A 19,431-nucleotide genomic window follows, 5' to 3' on the forward strand; every position below is an offset into this window, starting at 1 on the left:
TTTTTCCATTCAGTTAGCAAAGTTATGGTGCCTGTGCTTTGGCCCTTCAGCAGATCCAATATAACCTTTAAAAACCGATTTGCCAAACTCCCCCACTTCGCATGCTTTGGTCCATCACTGCATGGCCTCCCAAAACATCAAATGGGTTCCTTTTTCAAAAGAAACTACCAGACTGCCCCAGGACTGCAGGCCACAAGGACAGAACTGCAGCTGCTAGCCCAAAGTTAAAATCTTCAAGCATCCAGGGACTGGGTTTCCTACATCAAATGTTTTGCTACACTTGCTATATACCACGCTACTTGCCAGGGCAGACATGGCAATAGTCTCCTCCCTTTTCATCTCCAATCTTGTTTTTCATAAGAAGCTCTTCTACATTATATTTATTTTACAAAGGCTTAAGCTGCAACAGCACCCAGTCTTGACATGTAGCATGAGTGGAGGTACCAAGTTGCTGGTTAGTGCATGATAGTTAATTGTTGCTCAACAGAGGCACCGCCAGCATCAGCATCATCATTGCAGGTTTTGGTCATTTCTAGAGGGGTGGAACCAAGGGTCAGTTTTTAGTCTAATTTTTAGAGTGCAAATTCCATCATCTTTGCTGAATATAGATATATAGAAATTTGAATTGATCGGTAAGAAAAAAAAAAAAAAAGAAAAAAAAAGAGGGACATGCAGAATTTGAGAAGGAAACCTGAAAGTCTGAATTTACTTGTCTGGATTGCAATCTCTGATTTCTGATCTGTACTTCTAAATCTGTCCCCTGTAGCTTAATTTTCCCTTTCGCTTACCCTCCTATCTCTCAAAGCTAAAAAAGGAGGCTTTTAAGTATGGTACTAATTAAACAGATTAGGCTTGCCTAACTATAGGCAAATCCAAAGGGACTTGAAAAATCTAAATACAGAAATTGGTTTTAGATAAGACCAGAATGACAGGTTTGAAAAATGATTTAAGAGCTACTAAATCAGACTGCTTCACAAATTGTTTTGTTTTTAAATTCCATATCCTTCAGAATTACTTCTGTGGGTATGACAAGATAACACCAATTCTGCAAATGCTACTTAGTGGTGTAAAACAGTGCTTCTCATGGAATTTTTTTTTCCTTCCATAGTGACTCAGTACTGCTGATTGAATTAGAATTAATGCAAAATGCTGGCAAAACGCTGCATACCCTTAGTGTGCAGAAGAATTCTAGGGCATGTTGGATGCTTCTACCTTATTCTCCCAAAGTAGGGTCTGATCCCATGAAAGAAACAGAAGTGACACAGAATGATACTTTTCTTCTACTCCTGCTCAAGCAGCTAATCTCAGAAATAGATTTGAAACAGCCACTGCTCTGTCAGTAGTGCCCAGGCTGATAGCAGCAAAAGCATAAACAGCAGCTTCTTTGTGTTTTACTGAAATTCTCCCCCACCAAAGGGGCAAGGGGTCACTGATTGCATAGTCTTTGCTCCATTGCACACCCTCAGCTATTGTTGAGTCCACTCAGAGAGCAGCAGACTGAATGTGCTGCATAGCCTTGTAACCGAGGCTTCTTTTTTATTATTGTGTGAATTAAGATTCTCAATACATGTAAAGCACCTGTTCATTTGGGTCAGTGTATAACACGTTGGGTGAAGACTATAAGAAATCCTTTCAGCAGAAGTGTATAACTTACACCAGTACCTCTTGAAATATGATCATCTTTGTTACAATCTCCTAATCCTTGTAAAGGGATTTGCATGGTACAGGAAGATTTACAATGTAATGGATTACTATTTCATAATCTGGGCCAAAGGGAAGAAACTTCAAATATTTACAATTTTTTACTGCATTTCAAACTTTTTTCCAGATTTGGAAACACAGCGCTGGGGAGGCTGTTAGAGGGTGTTCGCACACAAAATATGTAATCAATGTAACACTTGTGGGCTTTGCTTCATCCAAATTTCCAAGCATGTGTAACTTTATTCTCTACCTGCATCCCTCTTTTGTGACTGCAGTGCTTGTTACTATTCAAAAGAAAAGAAAATATGTTAATAGAAATTGTGTAGGAAACAAATGAAACATTTTTAAGCAAACTATTATTAAATGGCTATGACTTTACCCTATGTATAATATATTCGAAAAAAGAGAGGAAAAGTGTTTAAAAATTAAGAAACAAATTACTTTTTAGTCAGTCATGTCATCAGATATTACATATTTTTTCAATTTTAACCATTCAGCATCACCAACAGAACAGACAACTGCACAGAACCATGAAACTCAAGACTGAAGATGATTTTTCAAAAGCATTTTCTATCCAGAAAGTCCAAACCATCTGAAATTTTATGCTGCACTCCTTGGATACTAAGCCCAGCCTGCTACATGTAAGTACCAAGAATGACACTCCCAAAAGCACAGAGTATGATTGCAAATACTCTCTCACACTCAGTCTTCCCATCCCAGTTTGTTGCATTTTTATGTTAAATTAATGATGAAAATTCTTTGTAGCAAGCAGCCTAAAAGCAGATAGTGGCTTTTTCATTAAGTCTTTAAGATCTATAGCGATGAGGAGGTTCTCACAAACCCAAGCGTCACACAGCAATGAGAAGTGTAGCTGCAGCAGTGATAGGTGCAACAGAAAGGGGTACAGAAACCTCACATTTTGCAGAAAGGCATCACTGCAAGTAAAACATCATTAAGGCCAGTGATCTTCCTTACACCTTTATTACCCTCTCAAAGGGTGAATTTAGACTGCATTAAAAAAATAAAGAGATTGGAAAGATTTAAATGAAACATAAATGAGAAAAATTATACAGAGGGAAGAACCTGTAGTCAAAAAATACTTTTTATTTCTATCATCAGGAAAAATTAGTGATATTGAAAGCAGAATTGCTAATATGAATTTACATGGTCAGTCAGTTTAAAAGTGTCATAAAATGATGGCCATATTCCCCTTAATATAATTCTGAACTAAGATATCTGACTGGGATATTTTTCATCTGGGCAAAGCCCAGGGGACCCTGTGTAGAGCTTGCCCTGAAAGTAGGGTTGGGTTTAAGCTTGAGAGAGAAAGCAAGCCTAGATCTGCAGCTGAAGTGGGGCTGGAAGGGGCCACCAAGGGAAAATGTGGGCTACAAAACAGATTTTTTTCATCTGGGCAAAGGCAGATTTTGGTTTGTTGGGAATTTTTTTGTTTGGGGGGTTTTGCCTGATTTGGGGTTTTTTTTGTCTTGTTTTTAGCAAAAGCTCAGCCTGGAACTAGGGTTAGGGTTACATTAAAAAGTATGGGACTCAATGTGTTACACAGTTAATTTTTAGTCCCCTCCGTTCTTTCTCTATTTTCTCTGCTTTACCATTAAAGCAGCATTTCTCAACCTGTCAGAAAGGCAAAGGAAATACAAATATCACATTCTCCCCCACTTTCTTGCATCAGCTCAACAAACTGATTAGATGAGCTGTTTTCTTTCCTCTGATGTTTAGGCCCTGTCAGACATGCTGGTTAAGCCAGTGCACTTCAGCACTACTCAGTCAGCAGCTTTGAGGAATGACAAATAGCAGGAATGCGCAGCCAGAAATGTAGCACTGTTGATACAAATACCGCAAGTGACCCTTTTCAGTAAAGGATTGAGCAAGACCAGTCTCTGCAATTAGGGCAAATCTACAGTGTAGAAAAAGGAGTCATAGTACCTTGAGATAAAATATATTTGTGAACCTACAGAAGTGCCTCCATAAAATGTGCATTGTGCAGCAGCTTGAGGAACACAGGATAATTTCAGGTGCTACAGACCACTGGGATCAAACGGAGATAATTCCCACCAGAAAATGTTTTAAAAAAAAATACTTAGAGGCTTAGAAAATCACTGATCTTCAGAGCTGCTTTCACTGTTGATGTACAAAAGGTAAATGCAGATAAAAGTACTTGTAAGCATCTTAAGGGTAAACCAGTGTTCACAGAGGAAGCATCTGTAAGTAATCCAGACTTTCCTATCCGTTAATATCTGTGTTTCTACAGGGAAAAAATATCCAGACTTAAGAGTAAATGATTGAAAAGGTAAACTACAAAAGAAATCCTATCTCCGTTTGAAGTACAATGAAGTGTTTACCTTAGACCACATCTTGCCATGAAAATATATGATCTTTATTCAGTAAAACAGTACAGTACAGTAAAAAATCAAGTGAAAACAGGCATCATTCGGATCACTAACAGGTCAAACTAGTGGAACTATGAGGGCTGTACTTTAGAAACAAACCCTCAAAAGCAGCTGTTTGGCACATAATTTTTTTATTTAATGTCTACAAGATACTTAGCTCACAACAGTGGTTGTTAAGCATTTAGCAAACTTTGGATGTAAGTACCTAGATGAGCTACTTTGAAACAAAAGCCCTTCTTGTGAGGGGCTGAGCATCTGAGAAGCTAAGTGCACCAGAACTAACTAGCTCTGGTCTGTGTTCATGAGGAGCAACAGACTGAAGACAGTGAAAACTTGAAGTGTGCCATAAAAATAAAGGATCAAATTGTTTGAGCTTGAAATAACAATATCATAGCTGCAGAAAAATTTAGAAATCCTAAACGAGAAGAGTGTTAGTAGATGTTTTCATAGCTATGTAAGGAATCTTGGGGCTTAGTGTCCAGATTTCCAAGGACTTGATAAAAATATCTTTAAGAGCAGAACTGAAATGTAAGTAGAGGAAGAGTGTGAGATTCTGTAGATTACAGGATAATAGGGACCAACAGAAAACAGTCATACTTCTCATGTCTATCACATATGCAGTGTAAATGATTTACCTTAGTGACCTTTAGATCACAGCCCAGACAAGTCTCTCCATTTCAATGGATGTAACAAAAATACAACTATTTCTTTGTTCAGCTCCACTTTCCCTCAATTGTGACTGCCCCAGCAGAATGAGGAGCAATACTGATGGTGATGAGCAGATAAGAACAAGTTAGAAGTCAGAGAAAGATAAAAATCACAAAGTAGAATCAGGCACAGGACCACAGCCATTGACACTGCCTTTCTTGCAAAATCATGTTTACTTTTCCAGCAAAGATGGAAGGGAGTATCCATCACGTTGCATTTTTCAAAAATAAATTTCACAGTTAACGGGGATGAATTCAGTTAGTTCCTTTCAGCACAGGATGTACTATTTTACTTTCATTTCTATACCTAGAAAACCAGAGAGATTTGTACAATGATTTTGACAACACACAGGTTGGGAATATTTCAGGAGTCTAAAGTTTTGAAAGATTTATTGCAACAGTTCACTTAAATCTTTGTAGAGTATCTATAAACCCAGGATTTCATGTTAGTAGTATTGAAGTTACTATTCTTTGCTATGTTTCTGGTGAAAACACTTTGCAGGGGAAGGTACCAGACAGCTTGGCAGAATTATTTTCTCGGAGATGATCTAGCTACCCCTAAGACTTCTCCCAGAGTTCTAAAGAATGTAGGAAGGATGAAAAAGAATGACTAACCCTGCACAAGAAATGTAAGCAAACAACAGCAAAATGTAAATGTGCAATCAAATGATTTATAAAGCAGGTAAATGAAACTATCTGTTGTGAATCAAACAAGAAGTCATGAAGTAGCATGAGGCTAGTGTTTCCATTTTTGTGCCAGCTTGTTACAAGTTCTCTTGGTTTAGCTTTTTTGTTGACAGATTTTTGCCTCATTTTCAGTTCATTTCACTGAACAAGACTAAAGATAAAAATGGAAATATCCTTCAGTAAAACTGCAAATTCTCCTAATAAATATTAATTCCCACTTCTTTAAAAGGTGCTTGTTTGAGGTATTATGAGTAGTAGCTATGTGTGTTAAATCTCCCATTCTTTGTACCAGCTTCTTTAAAAAAAAAAAATAAAAATCAGCCAATGAAAAGTGCCTAGACCGACGCTGTCTCCCTCAGTTAATCCAAGGCCAGTAGAGGGATAATTTGATTAAACTGAGACCCTAATTTATTTAGCTTTAGTTCTGGATCAACCTCTTCTTAATAGAGTGCTGTCGTCTCCAATTGTTTGATGAAAATTAAAGTGACATAAATACCATGGGACTTTTTCAATCTGATTAGTCAGCTAACTTGCATCAATACTACCCCAGCCATCAGGCGCTGGCGTCCTTCCTTTCACCAGCCTTACTAACAACTGACAAGTTCTCCTTGAAGACCAGGCACCCACGCTGCCACTCAGACCCCCACACTTAACCCATCATCCGTCCTCAATGGGTCTTGTTTGACAAGGTGCCCACACCTTTTTCCATTGCTGTTCATCAGACAAAGCTAAATATTGTTTTATTAGCAATCAATAGCCTGTTAATCCCAAACGATTTCACAAATCCACTGAGCTCTCAAGCTGATTATAAACGTTTTGGGTTTTTTTTTTTTTAAGCTGCTAAATTTCAGATGCATTTTCCCCTCTCCTCCCAACCCTCCTGCTCTGATATGGGACATTGTAGCTGGTAAGCAAAGCCACAAAAGCAAAAGAGCTCTTGTTGCCTTTAATGTTGCTTTTAACTGGACATTTACAAATGTCAAAGTTTTGCAGTTTAAACATGGTCAAACCTATGCCACCCAACCCTCAGCAGATTTACTAGCTCTTCCACTTTCAATCCATCAGTTTGAAACTTAAGAGTAAGAGAGCTTCTAGCCTTCCCTTTTCTTTTTACAGCTATATGGTAAATTCTTGCTTAGTCTGTGGGCTGGGGGACTAAGGAGTGAGAGAAAGAGAGAAGTAAGCTTCTTTGATTTACAATATATAAAATTCTAACAAAGCTAGCAGTTGCCCTATTGAACAACGTACCATTCATGTTCAAGTCACAAACACAGGCTTGGGCACGCCTGGTACACTCTGATGATCCCTTTGTTTGTGTGTTGGGTCATGGATGTATCTTCCGTGAGGCACAAGGAGAACAGCATCAACACTCTTCCTCTTGGATTTACCCATCCTTGCTTAAGTCTGCTGTCTGCCTGCCTTTGCCCTGGAGACATTGATCATGGTAGCTGATAATATAATGATAGTTTACTTACGTGAGGTAGTATAAATCATCGGGTCAAGGCAGACAGGCAGGATCGGTAGGCACACGCTGAGATTATGAAGCTCCCAGAAACAAAATGCTGACTTTCAAGGCCTGGTGAGCTGGCTTTGCAAGTCTGCATTGTTCTCTGCATGTCTCTGCTGAATTTTTGTTCCTACAGAACATGGTCCCTCTGCAACAACAGGGAAAGAAGGGTAGTTGGTAAGCTGATGCTTCAACAGTGTTGCATGCACCCTGCCTGACACAAATCTTGGAGTGGGTTGCCTTGACTCTAGTGCAACACAGCTAACTCTAGTAGAAGTTCTTGTTGACACTGAAGGAATTAACTAAAAACCAAAATGGACTAAACATACATTTTATGCTTTCTGTGTGGGACTTAACGTACCCAAATTGTGTGTGAAGTAGACAGGGAAAAGTTATTTCAGCTGATACAATCCTCTGGGATGCCTGCTGAAAGAAAACATGGATTTACTGAGTCAGCCTTGACGATAGAGTACCCGTTCTGAAACAGGCTGTAAATGTAAAGTTTCAGAGACAACATTTCAAATCAGTAACTTTTAAAAGTTGGTACTGTGAACATATCTGCTTGGAGTGTAATGTTAAAACAGCTCCAAATTTGACTTTTCAGTATCAAATATCTCTTTCCTCAGCTCAGGTCTTTTATAGGCTTATGTCAAACTCTTCTTTCAATACATTTTTCTGTTAGGAGAAATATCTATCCTATCAAAAATATTCATCAAAACAGTGGACAAAAAATATACCTACTCATAATTTTCAAAGGAAGATGGCATTTTAAATCTCAGACATTTTAAATGGAACATGCAAGTTTCTGCCAAGCCAAATAAAGCAGCAACTTTCTTTTACTCTTTCTTCGGCTACTGTGCATGACCCTGTTGCATTTACCAGTGGTAAAAATGGGCCTAACATGTTGAAGAATGTTTTTGAGTTTTGTATGCTTAATAAGAATTAACAAGAAATTATATTAAAATTAATACTCACTACAGTAAGTACTTACTATAGTTTAGAATTCCTCTCCACAACCTATATTTCTAAGGCCAACGATTGTAACTTTAGAAAGTGATTGCTGATTCAGGATTTGAACAAGCAATATGTGTTTTGTGTCAAACCTTTTACAAGGTTTCAACGTATTCTCAAGCTGTCTATTCTGCACAGCAACTATCTGCAGATGTTGTATCGTGCAATAGCATGCACTGTTTGCAGCAGCAGAAGAGTGTTGATTTTTCATAAAATTATTTTTATGTAATAATGTAGAAAAGATTAACATCTTAATCTTAACCTAGTCATTCTGTAAGGAGTACTTGAACCTGAAAGATTTTCTTTGACAGCACAGTACAGAACACACCACCATCATATAGAGGTGCTAAAGACGGACAATCAGGAAGAGCTCTTGCTGCACTGTGAGGTCTGGGTATGTCCAGACTGCAGCAGTGTCTACAAGCCAACTCAGGTATTGAGAGGAGTTTATCCAGAGCAGCACAAAACTCTACACTCTTTAATTTACCCTAATACACCATGGATAGATAGCTTTTCAGTTCTTGTCTATCCTAATTTAATGCTGGGTTACAGCCTCAACTGCATGTCGAGACGGCAGTGGCTGCATCTACCAAAGCATTTTGTTTTGTGTTGGAACAACAATATGGTTGTGAAGTGATTCCCATTTCTGATTTGTCATTTGGATGTGCAGACCGCTTTTGGTGAACGCACACTAAATTCTTTTCAGAAGACGCTAAACCAGAGTCTCCACTCCAGGTGCACACCAAACATGCTCCCCAGCAGAAGTCAGGGTCTGAAACAATAACCACTTGTTCAGACAGCTCCAAGCCACAAGTGTGGTGCAGATGGTGAATCTAGGGAACCAGACTAAATCTGATCTGATGTATAAACCTCTTGAACTCAGAATCATAGTATGGTTTGGATGGGAAGAGACCTTCAGAGGCCATCTAGTCCGACCCCCCTGCAAGGAGCAGGGATGTCTTCACCGCGACCAGGTTGCTCAGAGCCCCGTCCAACCTGGCCTTGGACATTTCCAGGATGGGGCATCTACCACCTCCCTGAGCAACCTGCTCCAGTGTTTCAGCACCTTCATTGTAAAAATTTTTTTTATATCTAGTCTGAATCTACCCTCTTCTACTTTAAAACCGTTACCCCTTGTCCTATCACAACAGGCCTTATTAATAAGTCTGTCCCCACCTTTCTTATAAGCTCCTTTTAAGTATTGTAAGGCTGAACTTAATGTCGTGTAGATATAAGAGCTTCTGCATCTCTTGCTTCTGTTTGTTGATCTGCTCCTAAGATACCACTGACTAATGTAAATATGATTTTTTGCTGTCAAGCTGAGTGTGCTATTTTTCCAGAGTTCTTCCCCAAAGAAATCATTACAAATTGTCACAATTTAGAGCAATTCCTCCGATGTTTCACTTTGTGCTAGGGGTCACCTGCCTCTGCAAAATGAATCAATGAACAAAACTGTGTTCATTGATGCTTGTGCACTGGTACAAGATTTAGGTTACCCAGCTTGTTTCTGGAAGTCTTTGGCTGGTAGCCAAATCATACAGCTGGCAGCCCAGGCAGATGCTCAGCAGCTGTTGTCCAAGTTACATGAGCAGGAAGGAGATTTACTGCTTTGCTCAAGTTCTCCAAACTGGTTCATTTCTCTGGCAACATTCAGAGCACACTGGAGACAGCAATTATGCAGTTTTTGCTATTAACTGATCAGGGATTTTTGTTTCTTAACCATCGGTTTGGATAGATACAACTTAGTTTCTTTAATGGCCATATGATTTGTATGATGAAGTTTTGTCTTCTGAACTTTAAAACCTCAGAACTGAATAATATGACAATCAGAGAAAGTCAAGACCAAATCTAGAACCAGATCCAGAGTAGAATTTGAACAAGGGATGTAATTCCCAAACATATTCATCTGGATATACAGTAATTCATTAAAATTGTGTTTCAGTGGCTTTAAAGACAGTGGCTTATTTTGACTTTCAGCTTCCATACTTAGAAATATTTGACAATAAATAATTCTTCTATTAATATTATTTTCACTTTTGTCCCCTAGAAGAAATCTGTGATTGCAAAAAAATGAATGATTCTGTCTTCAAAAAAACTTCAAAAAATGAGAATCAGCACTTTTATGTTACCATTACAGTAAACTTGGTGCAACTCTATTGAGCTAATACTTTGCAATTTTACCCCAAATCTGGCCTCCCCAGCAGCTGTCCTGCTTATCCCTTTTCAGGAACACTGGACAAAGTTTGGTGTTTGGTGTCCTGTTTCCTGCTTTCATTGCCTGCATGCTTTATTTCTGTTCTGTTAGGCACAGGTCTCTGTGCTTTCCTTCTAGGAACTAACTCATTTTGAAGAGACATTACCAAATTATTACTGCCATAACAGGGGGAAGAAAGCCCCACTCAATATGTGGCTTGAGCTACTTTAACGAGAAAGTGTGTGACCCTCCAGTGAACCCCGGATTTGTATACAGCACCAGAGGGCACTCCGTAAAAAGCAACAACTTTCTGTAGATTTTTCCCATACTACCTACTTATTCTTGCAGGCTGTTGTTTCCTTTTAAGCGCACCAACTCCCATTTTAAAATGAGTCGCTCTTCTTATTCGTGGCCTTTCATGGAAAGATTGGTCTAGACCTCATTGTTCTAACGCTCAGGAACTATTTTATTTCTGAACTAGCAGATGGATGAAGCTGCAGTGCTGGTGCAGAGGTGAGGGGGCAGGACAGTCCACAGCTCTTGGTGCTCCAGGAGCCTGTGAGCAGGACCAGGAGAAGGGGCTGCTGGCACACCACCAGCCCACCCAGATGTGACCTGGGGACACACTCTGCCACCCAGCATTGCACATCCCTGGCCAGCTCTGCCAAGCCCTTTGAATTAACCTCCAGCCTGTTCAATGTAGCTCTACCTGACACAGCCAAGGCCACTGGAGTGTGTTGGCTAAAGCCAGCAGGCTCTTGTTGCCAGCTCTGGCAGTGATCATATGAAGGCTGCATGGACACCTCCTGGTTTTCAGAGGTTTCAGCTTGAGCCCTTCCTTTCTACTTTCCAGAAATTTCTGAATTTGCTAAACCCAGTATTTGGGGTGGTGAGAAGAAATAACTGAGCAACCTCACATCTGCATTAGGAGTTTTCTACCACAGGATGTACTGTCAGTGATGTCTTTGGAATCCAAACAGCTATAAAACACTTGGGAACCCTAAATCCTTGGCATAAGGCTTCGCTGGAGCCTGAACTGGCTGCCTGTAATAGCAGAGCATCCTGCAAAACTCCCAAATGTTTAGGCAATGAATGCATGGTTGGAGAAAACATTGCAAACAGTTTGGACTATCCACTTTTTCTATATGTTTTGGGTGAAACTGAGAGCAAAACCTGCCCTGAGCAGGCAAAATTAATTTGCCTATATGCACTCCTAAGTAGCCGGGCACAGGAAACATTTTGGGTTTTTTGTTTAAGTCATCGTACAAAACTAGACGCTTCCTCTGTACCAGTGATGCTTCCCGAAACCTTTTTCTTTTCACACACGATTTTTCTGCTGTGGACGCAGGAGGGCAGTGCAGTTCTAGTTTGGATTCAAACATCTATGAAGCAGATGGTCTTCGACATAAAGCTCAGCCCAAATCCAAGCAAAGCCTCTGTTCCAGTTAGTTTCTACTCTTTCCTTCATTATTACACTTGACAGCCCACCTGTAGTCACACTTTTTAAAATATCTTCCTTAACCTCTGTGCACGTGCAGCAAATAGCTATACTGCCAGAGGGGGGAAAAAATCAAAAAGGAAAAAAAAAAAACCAAAACAAACAAACAAACAAACAAAACACAAAAAAACAAACAGAAAAAAGGAAAAGGGGCAGGGAAAGGAGGAGAGAAGGAGGGGGGAAAGGGGGGGAACAGGAAGAAGGTGTGGGGATAAGAAGGGAAAGTTAGCAAATATTCCCGAAGTGTAAGGAAGTGGATCTGCCAGTGCCACTGGGGAACAAATCCTGTAAGGTGCTGGTCACTAGTAATCCCTCTGGAGTCATTTGTAAGTGCTCAGGCTGCCCTGGGCCGAACTCGGCAGCAGACCAAGTGTGTCTGAAATGGATCTCTGCAAAGGCACTGAGTAATGGCTCTGTAAAATAAAGCTCTTCAAACTTCTTCCAGACTGCAGTCGGTATTAACGTGTAACAAATATGCTGAATACTAATTTCAGCAAGGCAGGGGTTAGTGCAGTAGCCTCTCACCTGTAGTGAAGGGACCCCATCCTGGGTCTGACATTAAAATAAAATAAAACAAGTTGCTTTCTTACATGTCTCAGTCTTTTTCAACATCGTAAGAATGACGGTATAACAGACGATAGGCAGAGCCTATGGAGAGACTTTAAATCTGTAATAGAAGGGTAGTGCTAGAAGGTACCCCAGAATTTTGGGGGGAGCAAAACATCATTGCTGATAGAATGAATTGCTTACTGGAAATGAAGACTAAAAGCTCTGCCCACAATTAAATATCATCTTCAACAGGGAATTAAAAAATCCTAGTATTGATCAAAAAGGCAGAACTGCAACGTAGAAACTAAACTAAAAAAGGCGGCAAATTTCCACAGGTAGACTCCAGTTTCACAGATTTTGTTTCTCCCACCAGTGAAGGCTTCTGGTTTCTCCCTATAATGCTCTCCCTCAGCTTGTTGATCTAGCTCACTCTGGAAGTGCTAATGTTTGGTGTATTGTATTTATCTGTACTGCACCTAAACGAACAGCTGGGCTCAAAGGCATCAAAAAAAGTCAGCCAGGATACCAACTCATGTACACCTCTAAACAGATCTTAGGAATTTTACTTGAGGTAGACACTGCATGGTTTTAAAATGTGTGAATTAGGTAAAGGAAATAACGATTTTAAAAAAACCCTCCAAAAGATTAGCAATTATTTTTTTCCTGGTAACCCTTTTGGCAGATTTGCTCTGATCCCTTCTGATAGGTCAGCCTCCTTGTTCAAATTTCCTCTGTAAAATATATTTCCCCTGTCACATTCTGTTTATTTTAGCGTATTCATTTCACAGTATGTCTCTTCCAAGCAGGTGCCCTAGTGAAAAAGCATTTTGTGAAGTAAATTGCTAATACCACACAAACAGAATAGTCACTGAAGTAAATGAGTAATTTGGGACAATGAAGATTACCCTGTTTAGTGCAATAATTGGGATTTTTTTAAGCACATCTCTTTTTTTCCCCAGCACGCTGAGGCAAAGTCAACTATTTAGTGCCAACAGTCTGTTGTTACCAGGATATTGACTTTAACCAGGCTCTTACCTTCTGCAGAACCCGAGGAATGGGGTGTTTCTGTACCCTCCCCAGCACTGCTCAAGGTCTGGATCCCATCACGTACCACAGTGCTGGGAAACTTTTAGAGCACATGGCTACATGAGATGGGAGAGATTTTACCACATAGCATGCATAGCATACAGGGGCATTACACAAGATCTCACAGAGTCTGTTGTAGCCACATCAGCAGAGAAATTTTTGTGCCGAAATACTTCTTAATCAGGAATATGTTTTCATTAAATTCTGTAGGTCATCCATTTGTGGCACTTCGTTGTTTCTGTTTGAGCCTTTTCATGGATGGTTTTGTGTCTTGGAATATATATATACTCAATAGTGGAATATGTATGTTCATAGAGAGATACACAGAAATTTTAGAAATCATTGATTATATATGTGGACGTTGTTTTATACTGTTATTTTATGAGTATTCTAGCTAACATTTTAGTGAGTTGCATTATATCTTAATATATATTTTTCTGTATTTACTTTTTCTGAATTTCAAATTACAGCTTACTAAGTATTACGACTGAAGTGTTGTCAAGAAAGCACACAGTCATGTAGTTAGTACATATCATTTTGGCTCCTTGGTTCATCTCCAGCATGAAGCAACATTATTATTCCCTCTGCCTTTCCTTCTGGAACAGGTTTGTCATTTGCAAAGCTAACAAAATAATCAAAGCAGCCACTGGAAAATTATAAACAAATTTTAAAAAGAAAGGACCTACAGAATATTACTAGTTTGAAAGACTGACATTCTTCAGTGGGATGCTAGAATTTTTTAATCTGCATTCCTAACAATATACATGTTACCACTGCAATATATGCTGTTAATTAACATAATTATGTAGCTACTTACATAGCCAATACCATTGCAATTAATAAATGCTAACCTATAAAATCTATAATTCCTTTTGAATTTTGACTAAAACTGCCTTGTCAAAGAGAAAAACAGTACAAGAATTTATAAGCCAAAGGCATACAGCAAAACATTTGTGATTTGGTTACCTCATTGTTGTATTTTTTCAGCAAATTAAGTTTTTATATTTCTTCAGAGAGAAAAACAATGATGCCTCGAAGCTTTTATTCCCTTCCCCCCCCCCCCCAATAACAAACATAAAAGTAAAGGAAATTTGATCAAGTTCACACAGAATCTTCATTAACATTGGTTTCAGCTCAGCTATCTACCAAAGGATTTTCATTTATTCCATATTAATGCAACTGACTGAAAAAATGTTTTCACTGTTATTGGGTTGGTTCTGGAAAACTTTAAAGGCGGCAGGGTGGTGGGACTAGATTTTGAGCTAGATTATTCTTAAGAAGTATCTACTTTTATTGTGAATATTTTTGTTTATAGAAAATCCCACTTATTCGTGGAATCAGCACAAATTTTCATGGGGATGCAATGAGCCAACAGTTATTGCAAATAATTGTCCCCAAGAGCGTTCCTGAACTGTATAAAACATTTAAAAAATAAAGTAATACTAAACGACATTAAATTTTCTGAACTTTTATGGAGACTACATTAATTATTTTCTTCTTTTTTTTTGTCATTCTTTACAATAATTACATTAACATTTTTTAATTGTTAATCAAATTTGGAGAGGGGAATGGGGGGTTGTAAAAAGAAATGTGAAAATTAATCTGCCACTCCTTCCCTATTTCACTGGTCTAGTTCTTCTTTCATTTGGAATCACTGTGAAACCTCTCCTGCCAGAAAAAGCCAAACTCATTGGGCCTTTTTTTTAAAGCACTTATCTAAGAGATAATTCAAAATGACAGGATTGTATTTTTCTTTTGGTATTTCAGGCAGAACATTCCCAAAACATCCATGCCCTCCCACCATCTTCAGGAAGCTGGTTGGACAACTGTGAAGGTTAACAAATAATAAATGTCAAGAATATTAAAATAATGAGATCATTGCCTGGCAGACAAACTGTTTTGAAAACTAAGATCCAAGATACATCTCCTGCACAGCCAGAGGATGTGACAGAGATAAAGGGATGACCATACAGAAATATATCCCAAAATCCTATAATCCATTTCTCCATAACTATTTCCAGCCACCGGAATCAAGAACAAACAAACAAAGCAATCTGACCTCAGTAGAAAAGATAAAGTGAACTGCAAACAAATCTCAAATTCCATCTCCCTCATCAACATGCTCGAAATGCCCTCTGCAGCCCACGCCGCCAGAGAGGAGCGGGAGAGCCCAGCCAGCGTGTTAGGGCTGCAAAAACACCCTTGGGACCAAGAAAAAAAAAAAAAAAAATCTCAACAGCAGGATAAAAGAAAGTGCCATATCAATTTCATTTCCATTCGTCATTGTTAAGCTTCAAGTTTAAGAAAGTTTCATTGCCCATAAATACTCAGATCATAAGCAGCTGCACATGATATCATTTAGAGCCCAGTTGCATAACACGTATTTCCCCCGAGCTTTGTCCCTAAGCTGAAGCCTGACAGGCATCAGCGAGATCCAGCCTGCTTTTTTAAAAAAGCCTGCGCAGCGTTTTTACATTTAGCAGCTGAACCAAACTTCACAAAAGCAGCCAAAAAGAATTGGTAAAAGGTTAGGATAGATTGACTGTTTCTAAATTGGAATACTAATGATGATCTTTAATGAACCCTGACAGTACAATCTGTTTCTTATTGTTCCCTAAGTGCTGGCTACTGATCATATTCACTGGCTTTAGGTGACGGGGACAGACAGGGACAAATGGGCCCCACTGGTGAGCAGGACTGTGCACAGCTGATCTTTCAACAAGGATTAAATTAATTAAAATGATTCTCCCATCAGAAGAACCAATCTTTTGATTTGTTATCATCATAGTGGTTATTAATTTTGAATGATGTCTAATTGGTGCCACTGCTGCTTGGGTCAGCTGGCTTAGTAATCTTCTTAGAGAGCAGTAAAGAATATATAATTTTAGCTGCTCTGTCAGGGAGCAGAGGAGCTGAAGGATGAAAAAAATCCCCAACTTGATTTAATACCTCTCATAATGTGGAAGAACAATGGAGAAAGTAGGCAAAATACCTGCAACATCCAACCAGTGAAAACTGACTTTGCATTATTCATTTCACTGCTTTTAACATGAAACGAAAGCACTTTCTCATAAGGAAAGCCTTAAAGAAATGTTTTATTATAGTGTTGATAATAAGCACAATTGAAAATATTTCATTTTCTAGGCAAAGATCATATGCTCAGGATTGGTCAGGACACGGGGGAGAAGGCCAGGTTGATCAAGGAGGTCACCACTAGACTTCAGAGACAGAACTTGCACAGGTTGCACGGTGTCTGGCCCAACCATTTCAGGATATGGCCCTGGCTCCACAAACAGCGTCTCCCATTTCTTCACACAACCAGTCTTTTGAAACTGGTATCAATGACCGCAAGATTAGGACCAGGAGGATCTGGTCTTCTACTCGAATTTTTAAGATATTTAAGCACTTTAAAACATCTATGGGAGTTTAGAAGAAATCACAGAAGCACCTGCATGTCGAGCAAGGTTGCCCATCTCCCTGGGCTGGATGTGTTATCTCCATAGCTATATGCTCCAATAATGCCTGAATCATCCCTGAAAACGGGTGTGGGGCTTCTTGTCTGTTGTTTAGATTGAAGTGACAAAGTAAGAGAAAGGCCACATTCTGTGCCTTTTAACAACAGACACCTTAATGAGCTGAGGACACAACAGCTCCTGACAGAGCTGGTAGACTACAGAATTCTTCCTTCTGTTCATTTTTTAAAGATAATTGTCATGGATGATCTGAAGGAGAGCTATATCCTGAAACTTGGATGATAATCACACAAATTAAATCCTCGGAGATTTCTGTTGAAGCAAGTGATATCTGAATCTCACTCGGATGAGAAGAGAGGCATAATTCTTACCTTTTGTTAGATTGTCTTCTGTACATAGGAAATTGTTTCTATCTTACCTGTCTATGATCATAACTATACACCAGCAACCGCAGTACTCTCTGAAGGCAGCAGCTCCTCTGGGAAGGCATCCATTTCATCAGTGGAATAGATGTTTGGATGATACATAACCATATAATACATTTGGGGGCTGAATGTTTTACCTCCCTCTTGTAACCTGCAGCTGGCAACAGGAGGCACTGCTCTCTTTGTAACTGTTTCACCCTACCTTTCTCCAGCCACACTCTCCAGCTCCACAACTAGCTGTCTCATAGGGAAAGGAAATACATTGCAAGATAAACAAGAGCGGTGCAGTCCCAATTTCTCTTAGAGTTATCTCTTCTCTAGGAGGAGGGCACAATTGTTGTAATTCACATATTTTATCTAAAACCTCAGGCTGAAATAATAACACTTGAGTAAAAATCATTTCAGGCACATTAGCTTTTTAAAGTCAACAGCAAAACCATCAACCCAGGAGCACCCGTCCAACTACATTAGATGAAAACCAGACCTTTTACAATCTTAGCTGCATTCTGTAAGAAATTCTGTTTAACCTGATCTTGTCAGGCTTTACTATAGGCCACTATTCCCACCAAACCATCTTCATAACTCAGGTAGTAAAAAGAGATTAAAATCCTGTCTCTAACTCTTCATCCTCCAGATGGTCATTCTTCAGCTATAAGAAAGCAAGATAAACCTCAGTGAAACTACAAGTCATTATAACAGAATAAATAAAAAGCTTTTATATGACAGAGCCCAAACCTTCATCTAAGTTTGGGGAGGCTGGAATATCCGGACCTGGGTCCTATTTCATAGGCTAAAAGCATATGCTTTTTACATGAAGCTTTTTGTCTTTTCTCCACACACAGTCCCCCTACTTGTTCTGCTGCATTTGGTCAGACCGAGCACACTGACCTTATTCAACACCATTAACAACTGTTTAGACAAGGAGTAAGTTACAGATTGTAAAATCCATCTACTGTTCCTGGCCTCAGCACTGATTTCATACATATATGACTTTGGGTAAATTACATCCCTACCATTTCCTTTGTTTCTTTGTTTGAATCTCCTGTTCTGCAAAATATTTTTAAGCAAATGAAGCTAAACATCATTATTAGCGCTCCCACAAATACACTTTTTTAAACAATCACTCTAGCTTTTTTTGTATTATTCTTTTAAAAATGGATAGCATGCATTTCAAAATTGGACAGAACCAAAGGCTACTGATTCATGTCCAGTGGGTCAATACCAGCTCCTAAATGTCATATCTAAGACTGGTATTCTACCAATTTTTTCACATCTGTAGTCAGAAGAGATAAGCAGGTTAAAAGAGTCTCATTGAAATGCGTATTGAGAATTTTATTTCCACAATGAGAAGAGTCTAAGACAAAACAAAGATTAAAATAATTTGAAAGCTTCACAAAGCTATCATTGTTCAGTTGGTCTTTGAATCATGCTTGAGCTCAAATCTTCTTCTTATATTGTGTTTAGAGACACAGCTGTTTTGACTGGGATTTCAAAATTCCTCAAAGTACAAAAGTACCAGTTAAAGCAAGCACATTGAAAAATCTGCTTAATTCTAATTTTAGTTCTCCAAAACGTTTGTGTTGCATTGCTATCTGGTATTGCTTTCTGTTCAAATGTATCTAAATATAACGCTTCCTATTCTTCCTTATAGATACAATGCCTTTAATTTAAGCCTCGCGATTGCTTTGTAGCTAAAAGCTGTTTTACATGCCGGGAGGCTATGGCATAGATCTGCCACAGAAAAGCCAAAATGCAACCAGTAGGACACCAGCTGTTTATCTCCCTGAATCAAACCAGTGATTTAGAGAAGGTGGAATGAACATCTCCCCTCGCCCCCCCTCCCATGACAGCAGTGGAATCCGATATTTATATTTTTGTAAACATATTACTGGAATCCCATATGTTCATCTTCATATACACACAAAGTTTTAGTTCTGAGAACTGCATTAGTCCTTTAAGGATGTTTAAATACCTCTCTTTGCTTCTCTACATCCTGCTCAAAACCACTGTGGATATTTTCATACCCAATGAAGAACATAGCCATGTTGTCCATAACAACCAACTGCTCCAAAACACAGAAGATCCAGGAACAGAAAATTAGAAAAGAAACCCTGCAACCCAGGTCAGAAAGAAGATCCAATACCTGTGCTCACTGCTTAAACAATATGGATATTTATGGCCACCT

The sequence above is a fragment of the Athene noctua genome, chromosome 14 (assembly GCF_965140245.1).
Source record: "Athene noctua chromosome 14, bAthNoc1.hap1.1, whole genome shotgun sequence".
NCBI lineage: Eukaryota > Metazoa > Chordata > Aves > Strigiformes > Strigidae > Athene > Athene noctua.